We start from the raw sequence: 11,831 nt of genomic DNA on the forward strand, positions 1-11,831 counted from the left end.
TGCCTTGTTTTGCAACTGAAGAGAAATAAATTTTATCGCTATTCCTGCCAGTCCTGAGACATCGGCTGCTACTTCCATACCAAGTACGATAGGCGCTGCGATTATAGTTGATAATAAACCAACACGGGCTACACCGAGTCCCATGCCAGCTGTTACAAGCGCAGTGTCAACTCCGTCGAGAGCATTCACAGCTCTGCGTTACTTTTTATACAATACAAGTCTAAACTCCCTCTCCTTCTCTATTCAATGTTTTATGTCACTTTTTTGATGTAATCGAAATCCATCAACAGTATCCATCTTTTCAGATGCTTCATCGAGCACCGGATATAAACCCATAAGGTATATTATTATATCATATAATATAATAGTCTTTGATTGATGTATATTATGCGGCATAAATATCTTAGTAAGAGAAATGCTTTCACTTTTATTAACTTGGACCCCCTCAAGGGTGATACTCCCAGTATGCCAAAATGATGATGCGATTCAACGATAGTCATGAGATTGGCTCTAGCTCACCAATACCTGGGGCCAATCATTGCTTTAGATGAGTCTAAATGGTAATAAAAATATTCTTTATTATTTTTATCGATAAAGCGATATTCAACATTTTTATTAAGTTCTTCGTTCATTTTATTAGGAGACCAGACTATATAACTACACTCTTCTTGTAAATTGATAAGAAACAATTGATTACCGTATTTGGTTGGTTTGACATCACTGATATAATAAAAACCTTGTGGTAATTCTCTCCATTTAATAGTTTTTTCCATTATTATATATATTTATGTAAGCATTTGTCTAAATGTGATCAAACGATAGTAAGCAAGCTATTTTTAATCTCCAACCAGTTCTTTGGTTTTGGCACGGAATAATTGACGCGCTTGTTGCCTCCCCTGTTCTATGAACTTTTTTTTCTCGTCTTCGCTAATACCATTGGTCTTAGCTTCATTTCATTGTATTTGGTGAGTTCTGACAACACTAAACGAAACTCATCCTCGGATATCTTACAATCGGCCATTGCTGTCAAAATATGATCCTCAATGCTGCTCAACTTTGCTTCGGTGAGTATCCAAATACTATCGTGTTTTAATGCTTTCTTTTGTAACCTACGAGAAATGAATTTTATCGCTATTCCTGCCAGTCCCGAGACTCCGGCGGTTATTTCCATGCCGAGCACGATAGGCGCGGCGATTATAGTTGATAGTAAACCGACACCGGCTACACCGAGTCCCATGCCAGCCACTACAAGAGCGGTGTCAACTCCGTCCAGAGCATTCACGGCTCTGCGATACTTTTTATACAATCCAAGTCTCAACTCCCTATCCTTTTCTATTCAAAGTTTTATGTCGCTTATTTGATGTAATCGAAATCCATCAACAGTTTCCATCTTTTCAATTGCTTCATCGAGCGCTGGATATAAACTCATAGTGTATATTACGAATATATAAAAGTCTTTAATTGGTCTTGCTTCAATGTTTTGAGAGTATACATCAACCTTATCAAATGTATATTATACGGTAAGAATATCTTAGAAAGAGAAATACTACCACTTTTAATAATTTGAACCCCCTCGAGGGTTGTAACGGGTGATGCACCGACATGAATAATACTGCAACGTTGACCCTCGTGTTTCTTGAGCCATTTAATCGATAGGCCTGGTAATATTTCGAAGGCATCTACCGGTGCATCTCCGAACAAGACTTCAATAATAAGCGTAGAAATATTAGGTATTGCACTCAAGTTAACTTTAATATCATCGAATTCAGCAATCAAATTTAAACTAACATTTTGGATTGCCGGACGACTATATAACATATGACCTGGTTTTTCTGGCAGGGGAGTGACTTACACACTTTTTCGTTTTGACAGGATATAGGCCGCGAGTACGATACCACTATTTATTATCTTAGTTAAATTATGTCCCTTACCATCATCACATAAGGTGGGGTAATGGCGATATTCAGTAGCCACTTGATGTTTGCTTCAACCATAGTCCATTTATTCTCACTGTTGTAAATGATATTGTACGGAGTGGTTTTAAGGAGTCTACTAACGTCGACATCGCTTAAATCTTCTAGATTTTCCAGGAATATAACTTCTTTCCGCTTGTATACATATTGTGTAAGTGTAAAGCGTATAACTTACCATTGGTACCCGGGTTTACCGAATCCTTCTGTGTCTCCGAGATCGGAAAGCGCAATTGTATTACATTGTCTGATTGTTCCAGGGCCTGATGCATCAACCATTATTTATAATATGGAGTGTTACACTTAAGTATCCTATATGTACAGGTTGGTGTTTTACATCTAATATAGAAATTTTAAGGTCTGAAATAATACCCCGCTTTAATTTTTTATATTGTAATAACGAGAAAGATTCCGTTCTACCACTATTATATTTTTCATTTTTCACTGGAACACTTCTGAGCAGAGTTGAAGGACTTTTTTGTTGAATATTATCCGTCGTGCTTATTTGATCAAGATGGATGAACAACTCTTTATAGGGAACTAAATCAGGTAATTTAACCTCCTGATCTGGTAACTTGTTAATTGTGCCAACTAAGCGTGTAAATCCAAGTGTAGCTGATGGGTCCAATAAAATTATAGTTTCTTCATGGTCGAATTTCACTGTCCCAGTCGCCTCATTTTGTGTGAGACTAATTCCATTAGGCTTAAAAATTTCATCATTGAGTGAGCTTACGCTGTAATACCCATCAGGTATAGTAATGGATTTAACAGTACCATATGCGGATAATATCATTATCTCATTATTTCTTTTTGCAGCATTTATATTGGTCCACCTAGGGTAATACGTTACATCGCATAGAGCGACTTCGAGTTGTCCATCCGAGTTATCGATAGTACGAAGCAGTTGAATAGACTGACTATTTGTTATTCCCAGGAGTGTGACATACATATCAAATATACAATGATACTATATCATAACTTAAATATGGAATCAACCATTATTTATAATATGGAGTGTTACACTTAAGTATCCTATATGTACAGGTTGGTGTTTTACATCTAATACAGAAATTTTGAGGTCTGAAATAATACCCCGCTTTAATTTTTTATATTGTAATAACGAGAAAGATTCCGTTCTACCGCTATTGTATTTTTCATCTTTCACTGGAACACTTCTGAGCAGAGTTGAAGGACTTTCTAGTTGAATATTATCCGTCGTGCTTATTTGATCAAGATGGATACTCAACTCTTTATAGGGAACTAAATCAGGTAATTTCTCTACATCAACTGTTTTGTTGCGTGGTAAGTCTATTGCCCATACAAATCCAAGTGTAATTGCTAAGTTCCCACCAATAAGTATACCTGTTTCTCCAGTGTATATTTTCACTTTCCCATTCGACTCATTTTGTGTGATACTAATTCCATTAGGCTTAAAAATTTCATCATTGAGTGAGCATACGCTGTAATACCCATCAGGTATATAAATGTTTTTTTTAACACCCCTGTGTTCACCTGCTATATACATATCATTATTATTTTTCGCAGCACTTATATTGTTCCACCGTGGGTAATACGTTACATCACAGATAGCTACTTCGAGTTGTCCATCCGAGTTATCGATAGTATGGCACAGTTCAAAAGACTGACCATTTGTTATTCCCGGGAGTGTAACATACATATTAAATATACAATGATACTATATCATAACTTAAATATGAAATCGAGATACATTACTAAACAATCGATTATAGTAACTGCCTCTGGTGCTGAATTTACAGTTAAATTCCCAGATATCTTTGAAAATTACAGGGTCACGCCAACTAGCGATAAAATGGTGCACGATTGGTTTCACAATCCGATGCAATTTTGGCAGAATCAGTTAAACTTTGCCATATGGTGTGCCACAACGGGATGTGGCGTATCTCTTTATGCTCCAGGATTTGAACTGAATAAGTCTGTTATGTCATTTCACGTGTACTATCAGATTAGACGTATGCTTAAAGAAATTAGCGTGGAATTCCACAAATAATAATTATGATAGGTCCGCGTATGAGCGTATTTGTCAGGAATTTAATGTTTCTACGAGTAAAGATTGGCGTATTAAAGGAGCAAACCATGGTCTAGGTGTTCCTTACACAGAGGAAAAAATATCTGTCAAAGAAGAAAGCGATTATGTATATAAAGTACTTGATAAACTTCCAGTTAATTTTGGTAAGTTGAGGAGTACCAGCAAACTTTACGCAAGAATATATGATCATTGGCATAAAACCGGTGATTGGTATAAAGGCTGGGAACTTTATAGTAACGATTGGAGAGGGGATATCATGAGTTTTAAGAGTGGTTTAATTTATATTGTTACAAAATTTGTACAAATGAACGATACCGCAAACGTTTGGAATGAATTTCTTAATGATAAAACGGAAAATAATTTTACTAACCCAGGATTTGTAAGAGTTAATGAATCGATAAGAACTTATGTATGGGCAATTCTCGGAGCGCAATTGCAAACACGAACGTCCATTATCGGTCCTGGGACGGCGCTCGATGCACAAAAACAATTTGTCCAAACGTGGAGGACGCCATTAATTCACCAGTTGACATACCATCGTCTATAAAGCGTTTTCAAGATGCATTACAGTACGCTCAATCCAAAGTGGACTTCGTTTATGCACCGGGAATATACATGTCTCCGAGTAATATGGAACTTAAGATCGGTCAAGTGATCGGTTATAATAATAAAATTGTTATCGCTACCGATCAACAAAAACCAGGTATAAATTCAGATATGAACGTCGAATTAATAACGCAAACGATCACGGGCGAAAAGGGAATAGTCAAGCCACAAACACCAACTATCGCACAACCATCTAATAACGCACAAACATCTACTGATGCACAAGTGTCACCGCATATTGCGGCTAAAAATCAACAACATATCGATGAAAAAACAGCGCTTGTAGTGGGTGGAGTCACGGTTGGTTTACACATGATTTGGTTAAGTAGTTCTTAGCGAATACGTACAACAGCCCTGCAATTGCTACGATCAACCCCCACAAGTTTTGACTAAGCCAAGTGGTGGTCTTAGCTAATAAATTCAATAGCCAGGAAACAACACTCCCTATTATACCGGGAAGTGCGGCCGCGGCTTTCTCAGCAAGCTTTCCCAGTGCTGAACCTAATGCTTTTAAATGCTTTTTTATCCACTCTTTAATACCATTTTTATCGTTAGGTGGTGATCCGCTGCTACCAACTGTGCCACCAGTTAACGCGAGAGTCAAGGTCGATATAATAAATCCCAACGCGGTTAAAATACTGGCAATCGTTATTCCCTGTTCTCTGAACAATGTTTTAATTTTATCGGCCAGTGTAGTGTCATCGTTGAGGACTCGATCGATAGTTTCTCGAATTCGACTGATTTGTGAACGAAGTGCCTCTCTATTAGTGGAAGCAGCCTCGAGGTGGGCCGATCTTTCGTCTTCTAAGTTACGCAATCTTCCCGCTACGCGGCGTCTACTGAACTCATCGCCAGCCTGTTCAGGTTTTGTTTTCTCTTGAGCTATATGCTTGTCGATTTCGGATATCTTGGCCATATTATTTATCAGTTCTCCCCGCATAGTTTGCATTGCCTTGTCAAGACCTCGTAAATCCCTAATACTGAACTCTAAGGATGGTGATACCTCTAAATGAGGATCATCAATGGTGGTTAAGATTTCTCCGAGTCCGTTCGAGGCCACCATCGAGGAAGCCTCCAAATTATCTGTGTTACTGAGTTCAGTACGCACAGTCTTAAGAACCTTAGTAGTCTTCGCGGGAAGTTTTCCTTTGTAGTTCACAAAACCTAATTTATCACGAACAGTTTTGATGCCGTGTTTAGTGTATATCGTAGTCAAGGCTAGGGGCTTACGAGGACGATAATGCATAAGATCAATATGCGGATCGCCATGCAGTCGCAATACCCCATTACTATCTATCTTAAACTTTGAATAGTCACGACCAATAGGACTATCATGTTTAAACCAATCGTAATAATCATCAACGGCTGGTTGTAAAAGTTCATCATTAAGATTCGGGCCAACAAAGCTGGTTTCATCAGTACCCTCTTCGATGGTACTAGTATCAGTTATGGTATCTAGATCAAAGTCATTAATATCAAAATTAGTCATTTTTATATTAAACATAGGGTACATGTTTTCAATATAACAATGTCTTCGCAATACAGACGCGAGTTAAACCCACAATGTAGACTTCGAGATCCATTAGGGGTCAAGGCAATTCGTCAGTCTGTTACTATAACTAATAACCCTAGTACCATCGATCAGAATCAAACGCTTCTGGTTCGCTTTCCTAATCTCGGCGCACACGATGTGTTAGTTCCGGGAACTGTCCGACTAGCATTTACGATTAGACTTCTGACGACGTTAACAGGGAGCCCATTCAGAACATAGGTCGTGCTATCGTTAAGAAAATCGCCATTAAAATTAGCGGTAATGAGGTTTTGAGTATCGACGATAGCGATGTATACTATTGTTACATGGATCTCTGAAGAACGCATAAAGAGCGGGAAAACTTACAGTACCAAGGTATTTGTAATAAGAACACATTGAGACTGCGCGTAGGTGCTGAAAATGGTGTTGATACCAACGAAAAAGATAAGGCCATTGCTGACGCATTAGGTAACCGATTCTATATTCCCCTAGACTTTGAATTACTAGATTCCCACATGCCTTTTTATCAAGCATCCTTAGGTGATAGTTTAGAATACGAACTCACTTTTAACGATTACGGTAGAGTAATCAGAACCGGTGGTGAAGATGCTAGCTATTCCATTGACAATATCTCGCTGGAGTACGATATGATAACGGATCCCGAATTAGCCAGACAAATTCGTAACCATTATTCGGGAAGTTTAGCCATTTTGTACGATCACGTGCTGCGACATCGAAAGATCACGAGGGACAAAAAAGATACGATGTGGAATATCAATCTAAACGTACCCACGAGGTCGTTGAAGGGTATTTTAATGTTGTTCGAGGACCCCTCCGATGCGTTTAAAAGAAATACCGAGAAGTTCTACAATCCCAAGATTACGAAAGTAGAATTGACTATCGAGGGCATTCCTAATCAACTATATAGCCAAGGAATGCTAGCTTATCACCAGTGGGATGAGATTAAAAAACTTCCTTCTATAAAACGTTCCCCGGAAGTTAACGCGGTCGTGAAAGATCTGTCTCTCGGAAGTGTATCGATGGGTGAATACCTCACCACGAAGTACGCGCTATGGCTCGACATGCGAACAACGGACGATGACCAACTACACGGCAGTTGGAGGAGAATAGAAAATGCTAGCGAGGGTGTCACCATACAGATAACGAAGCTCCAGGAATCGGCTGGTAAATTAAACATATATTTGTACGTGATTATGAATGCGCAACTTAATATAAAGAATGGGAGATTCCTGCAAGCAAACGGGCTGCGGAAAAACAGCTTTTATTCTAGATATTTTAGAAAGTCATTATCGGGACGTTTTCGATCATATTATTATTCTGTGCCCGACTATAAGCGTTAATAAAACATACTTATCGAGAGATTGGGTAATGAATGACGACGGGGTACACAGAGTCGATCCGGGCGATCGTTTACAAGACTGTCTCCGAGTATGTCACGAAAAATACAAAGGAGAATCAACCCTTTTCGTAATAGACGACTGCAGTGCGAGTAAAGAATTAACAAAAAAGAAAGATATGCTTTCGTATTTAGCATTCTCCGGAAGGCATACTCAAAAATACAACTCTGTCCTGAAAGATCTCAGAGAGCAGACCAAATGGGTAGCACTCTTTCACTGCAAAGACCGAGATTCATTCGAGGAATGTTTACGCGAAAATGAAGTCATTTATACCAAGGGTGAACGAGATAAAGTCAGAAAAGTGTTAGCGGCAACGAAGCACTGTAAACTCGCATTAAAAACCGATCAACCAGCTGCTTATGCAATTGCTTAGCAAAATGTAGCAAAATTATAGAAAAATTATAGCAAAAATATAGTAAAATTATAGAAAATTGTAGCAAAATTATTGCAAATTATAGCAAAATGTAGCAAATTGAACATTAGCGGTTAATATTACATAAAATGTGGTTCGAAATCCTCATTCTTTCACAACAGTTCATTATTACGGGATGTATTGGATATGTCATATTATATTATGTTAGACTTAAATATCTCCTTAGGTATTACATTATGGAATGCGACGAACTCATCGAACAAATGCTCAAAGAATCTGATGTAGATAAATCTTTAGATAAACATAGAGAAAGACTCGCGGCTTTGGTAACATGACCGACGAAGAGATTAAAAAACTGTACGCGCGTTACGAGTCTAGACTGGGAGCTACCATGACTAAAACGATAGGGTCGTCTATATTACAACTATACACAGTCGTAGCTAGTACGTTTCTCCCCATCCCGGCAGAACATCGCATGTATTTATGCGAATCTCTAGAGAAAGACCCATTCATCGAAAACGCTATAAGCTCAGTGAGCTGTGAGTTTTATCATAGATTCGGAATGTTTTTAGCTCCGTTCACCACAGCTTTAATAACGGCTAGGTATTGTCAATTTAAACATACGTGCCCACTTAATAATATAAAGAACGAAGTTCAAATTAATAATGGAGACTCAACAGATTGCGGAAACACAATCACAACAGGTGACACCACAACAGATTGTGAAAGAGGAACCACAACAGATTGCGGAAACGCAACAACAGATTGCGGAAACGGAACAACGAGTGAATGAGGAACCACAAAAACAACCCAGAGTGACAAAGAATCCTTTGAAAATAGCTGCAGGAAGAAAGGAAGGGCTGGCGCGCAAAGCGAAATTAATAAATAATTCAAATATTAATCCGATTAAAACATGGGCACTAGTAGGAGTTGCAGGTATAGCGGCTGTATGGTTCTTTTATAAGACCGGAGAAGAGAAAACGTCACCCCCGCCGCAACAACAAGTTCAATTAGAGGTTAGTCCTCATATAATGCTATAAGAAGCATGACTACTCCAGTTACAGACGGTAAAATGTTGGTAAACGCGACGTATCATTCAGCGGTGGTCACCGGCTTGGCCATTGGCTATGCCCGTATGGCTAAAATGATTACTAAAGCCACACCTCCCAAGCTAGATTTTAATGGATTTGATATAGGTATGATGGTTCTGGATATTGGATTAGCAATGGCAACGAAGGATATGCTCATCAAACAAGGACTTATCCCGGAAGACATAATGAAGTAATTAAACATTTGAATATTTTATATTCATATAAAGATTTGAATATATTATATTCATATAAACATGGCAACAATTGCGATGATGGTCGGTGGAGCTGTTGTTAATGCTCTAGCTTTTTCGGGGAGTAATTATTTATTTTCCAGTATGAGGGAATCAAACGCTAAAGAAGTTGAAGAGGAGCGTAAACGACATAATGAAGCTTTAGAACAACTCCAAGCAGCCCAGTTACAATATACGCAGCAGAGAATGAAGAGATTAGACTTTTTTCATGAAAAACTGATTAAGGAAGGACATTCAATTCAAACGTTTAAGGATGTCGAATCTGCCATGCACGAATACTGCCTCGTTTATGGGAAAAAACTAGACCCAATACCGAGACCAACAATGAGTCAGTTTTATACACCGTCAGAGGAACAAAAGAACCGCGAGGTCGCATTTGTGATTATGGGATTGACTGCTGTATTGATTTTCAGCTATACCTTGACTACTCATAAATAACCACAGCTGTGGCTATGCATAAACCATGACCTACTTTAGAGCGATCTATAAATAGCCTAATCAATAGTGTAGATGTGATTTACCTTTTAGACAAATGATATGATATGTGTATAACCATGAATCTATGCAAATATACACTCATGGGGAAATCGATTCAATGTCAGAAGCCATCGGTGGGTATTTACTGTGGCACTCACGCTTATAACATCAGAAAGGGTTTTAAAAATTACGTTTGTTCTGTATGTGGGATTGAAGTCAAATGTAGTTACAGTTTATGTAAGAGTCACGGTGCTGATAAGGTCAGGAAGCAGATTATTTATGCTAGGAAGAGAGATTACATCAATGAGAGGAATAGGTTGGGGAGAATACGTATTTATATATGAAAAACAACCATTTAGACAAATGAATCATTTTGTATATACCATTCAACCACAATGGTTTTTGTCAGAGTTGAAGGCTATGGCAAAGCAACGTGGCCTATGTGGATATTCTCTTATGAGAAAAGCTGAATTGATTACCTTACTCGGTTTGGAATACAACAAACTCCAGACTGTTAGAGAACTCAAAGTTCGAGCGAGAAACAGTGGGCTGAGAGGTTATTCTCGAATGAGAAGAGCTGAATTGATCGCTTTACTAGATAATAATAATGATGTTGATGATGATATTCAACATAATGCCGGCGTTGGTAAATATCTAAGAGGTTGGAAGATGGATATTAATTCCAACATGGATGTTAACGATATTAAGCCCATCATATGGAGTAAAATTAACGAGGAGTTAGATGATTTACATAGTATAAAATACCAGCTGACGATTAAAATGTCATTGAGTAAAAGTAACACAGACGATAGCACCGAATATACCGAACCATATTTCCGAAGCAATCAAGAAGTTATAACCGAATCCGATACTATAAACGCATCATTAGATACATCAATTCAGAGGATACAGGAAACTTTAGAACGCTGGACTAATAGAGGTTCGGGTTGGGGTGTGGATAAAATCGATAGTTTATATTTAGATATAGCAAATTATATGCCCTTCAAAGGTGGATCTTATATAGATTTACCCCCGTATTATAAGAAGAAAAAAGCCATAATTAACGTAAAAAATAAATCCGATGACTGTTTAAGAATGATGATAAGATCTGCATTGTTCCCCGTAGACAAGCATCCGGATAGACCTTCTAGCTATCCCCAAAACGATGGACTCAACTTCGATGGTATAGACGAACCTAAACCAATATCACAAATTGATAAGGTGGAAAAGCAAAATAATTTAGCTATAAATGTTTTCGGACATTCTAAAGGAATTGTTGTACACAGGATAAGCTCCGCTCCGGAACATATTCCCAGAATCAATTCATTTCTGATCGAAAAGATGGTAAATATCATTATACGTGGATAAAGAGTTTAAACAGGCTATTATACGATCAAACAAAACATGCTAGAAAGAAATATTTCTGCGAAAGATGCCTGCATGGGTACAGCAGACAAGATCTATTAGAAGCGCATAAAGAAGACTGTAGAGGTGTTGGACAGACCGCTATCAGGATCGATATGCCTAAAGAGGGAAAAAATATATTAAAATTTGAACATTATTGTAATCAAATGCCAGTACCGTACGTAATTTACGCCGACTTCGAAGCGCTTATCAAACCAAATACCAACCAAGATAATAATCAAGGTACGTACAAAACTCAAGAACATATTCCTTGTGGGTTTGGATATATAGTTGTAAGGTATGATGGGAAAACAAACACTCCCGTGATTAACAGAGGTCCCGATGCAGCGGGAAAGTTCCTAGAATATTTACAAAATGAAGAGAGAATTATCAGGGAAAAATTATCTTGTAAGAAACCCATGCGTATGACGAGTGATGATTGGAGGGCCCACAAGAAGTCAACGAGTTGTCACGTTTGTAATAAACCCCTGGATGGGGATTCCGTTAGAGATCATTGTCACGTCACGGGTAATTATCGGGGAGCCGCTCATAACGAGTGTAACTTGAAACTAAAAATGAATGCTCAAACAATACCCATCCCCGTTGTGTTTCACAACCTTAGAGGATACGATTCACATCTCA

Source organism: Haliotis cracherodii, unplaced genomic scaffold, assembly GCF_022045235.1.
Source record: "Haliotis cracherodii isolate W230 unplaced genomic scaffold, xgHalCrac1.p SCAF_11, whole genome shotgun sequence".
In the NCBI taxonomy this organism is placed as follows: Eukaryota; Metazoa; Mollusca; class Gastropoda; order Lepetellida; family Haliotidae; genus Haliotis; species Haliotis cracherodii.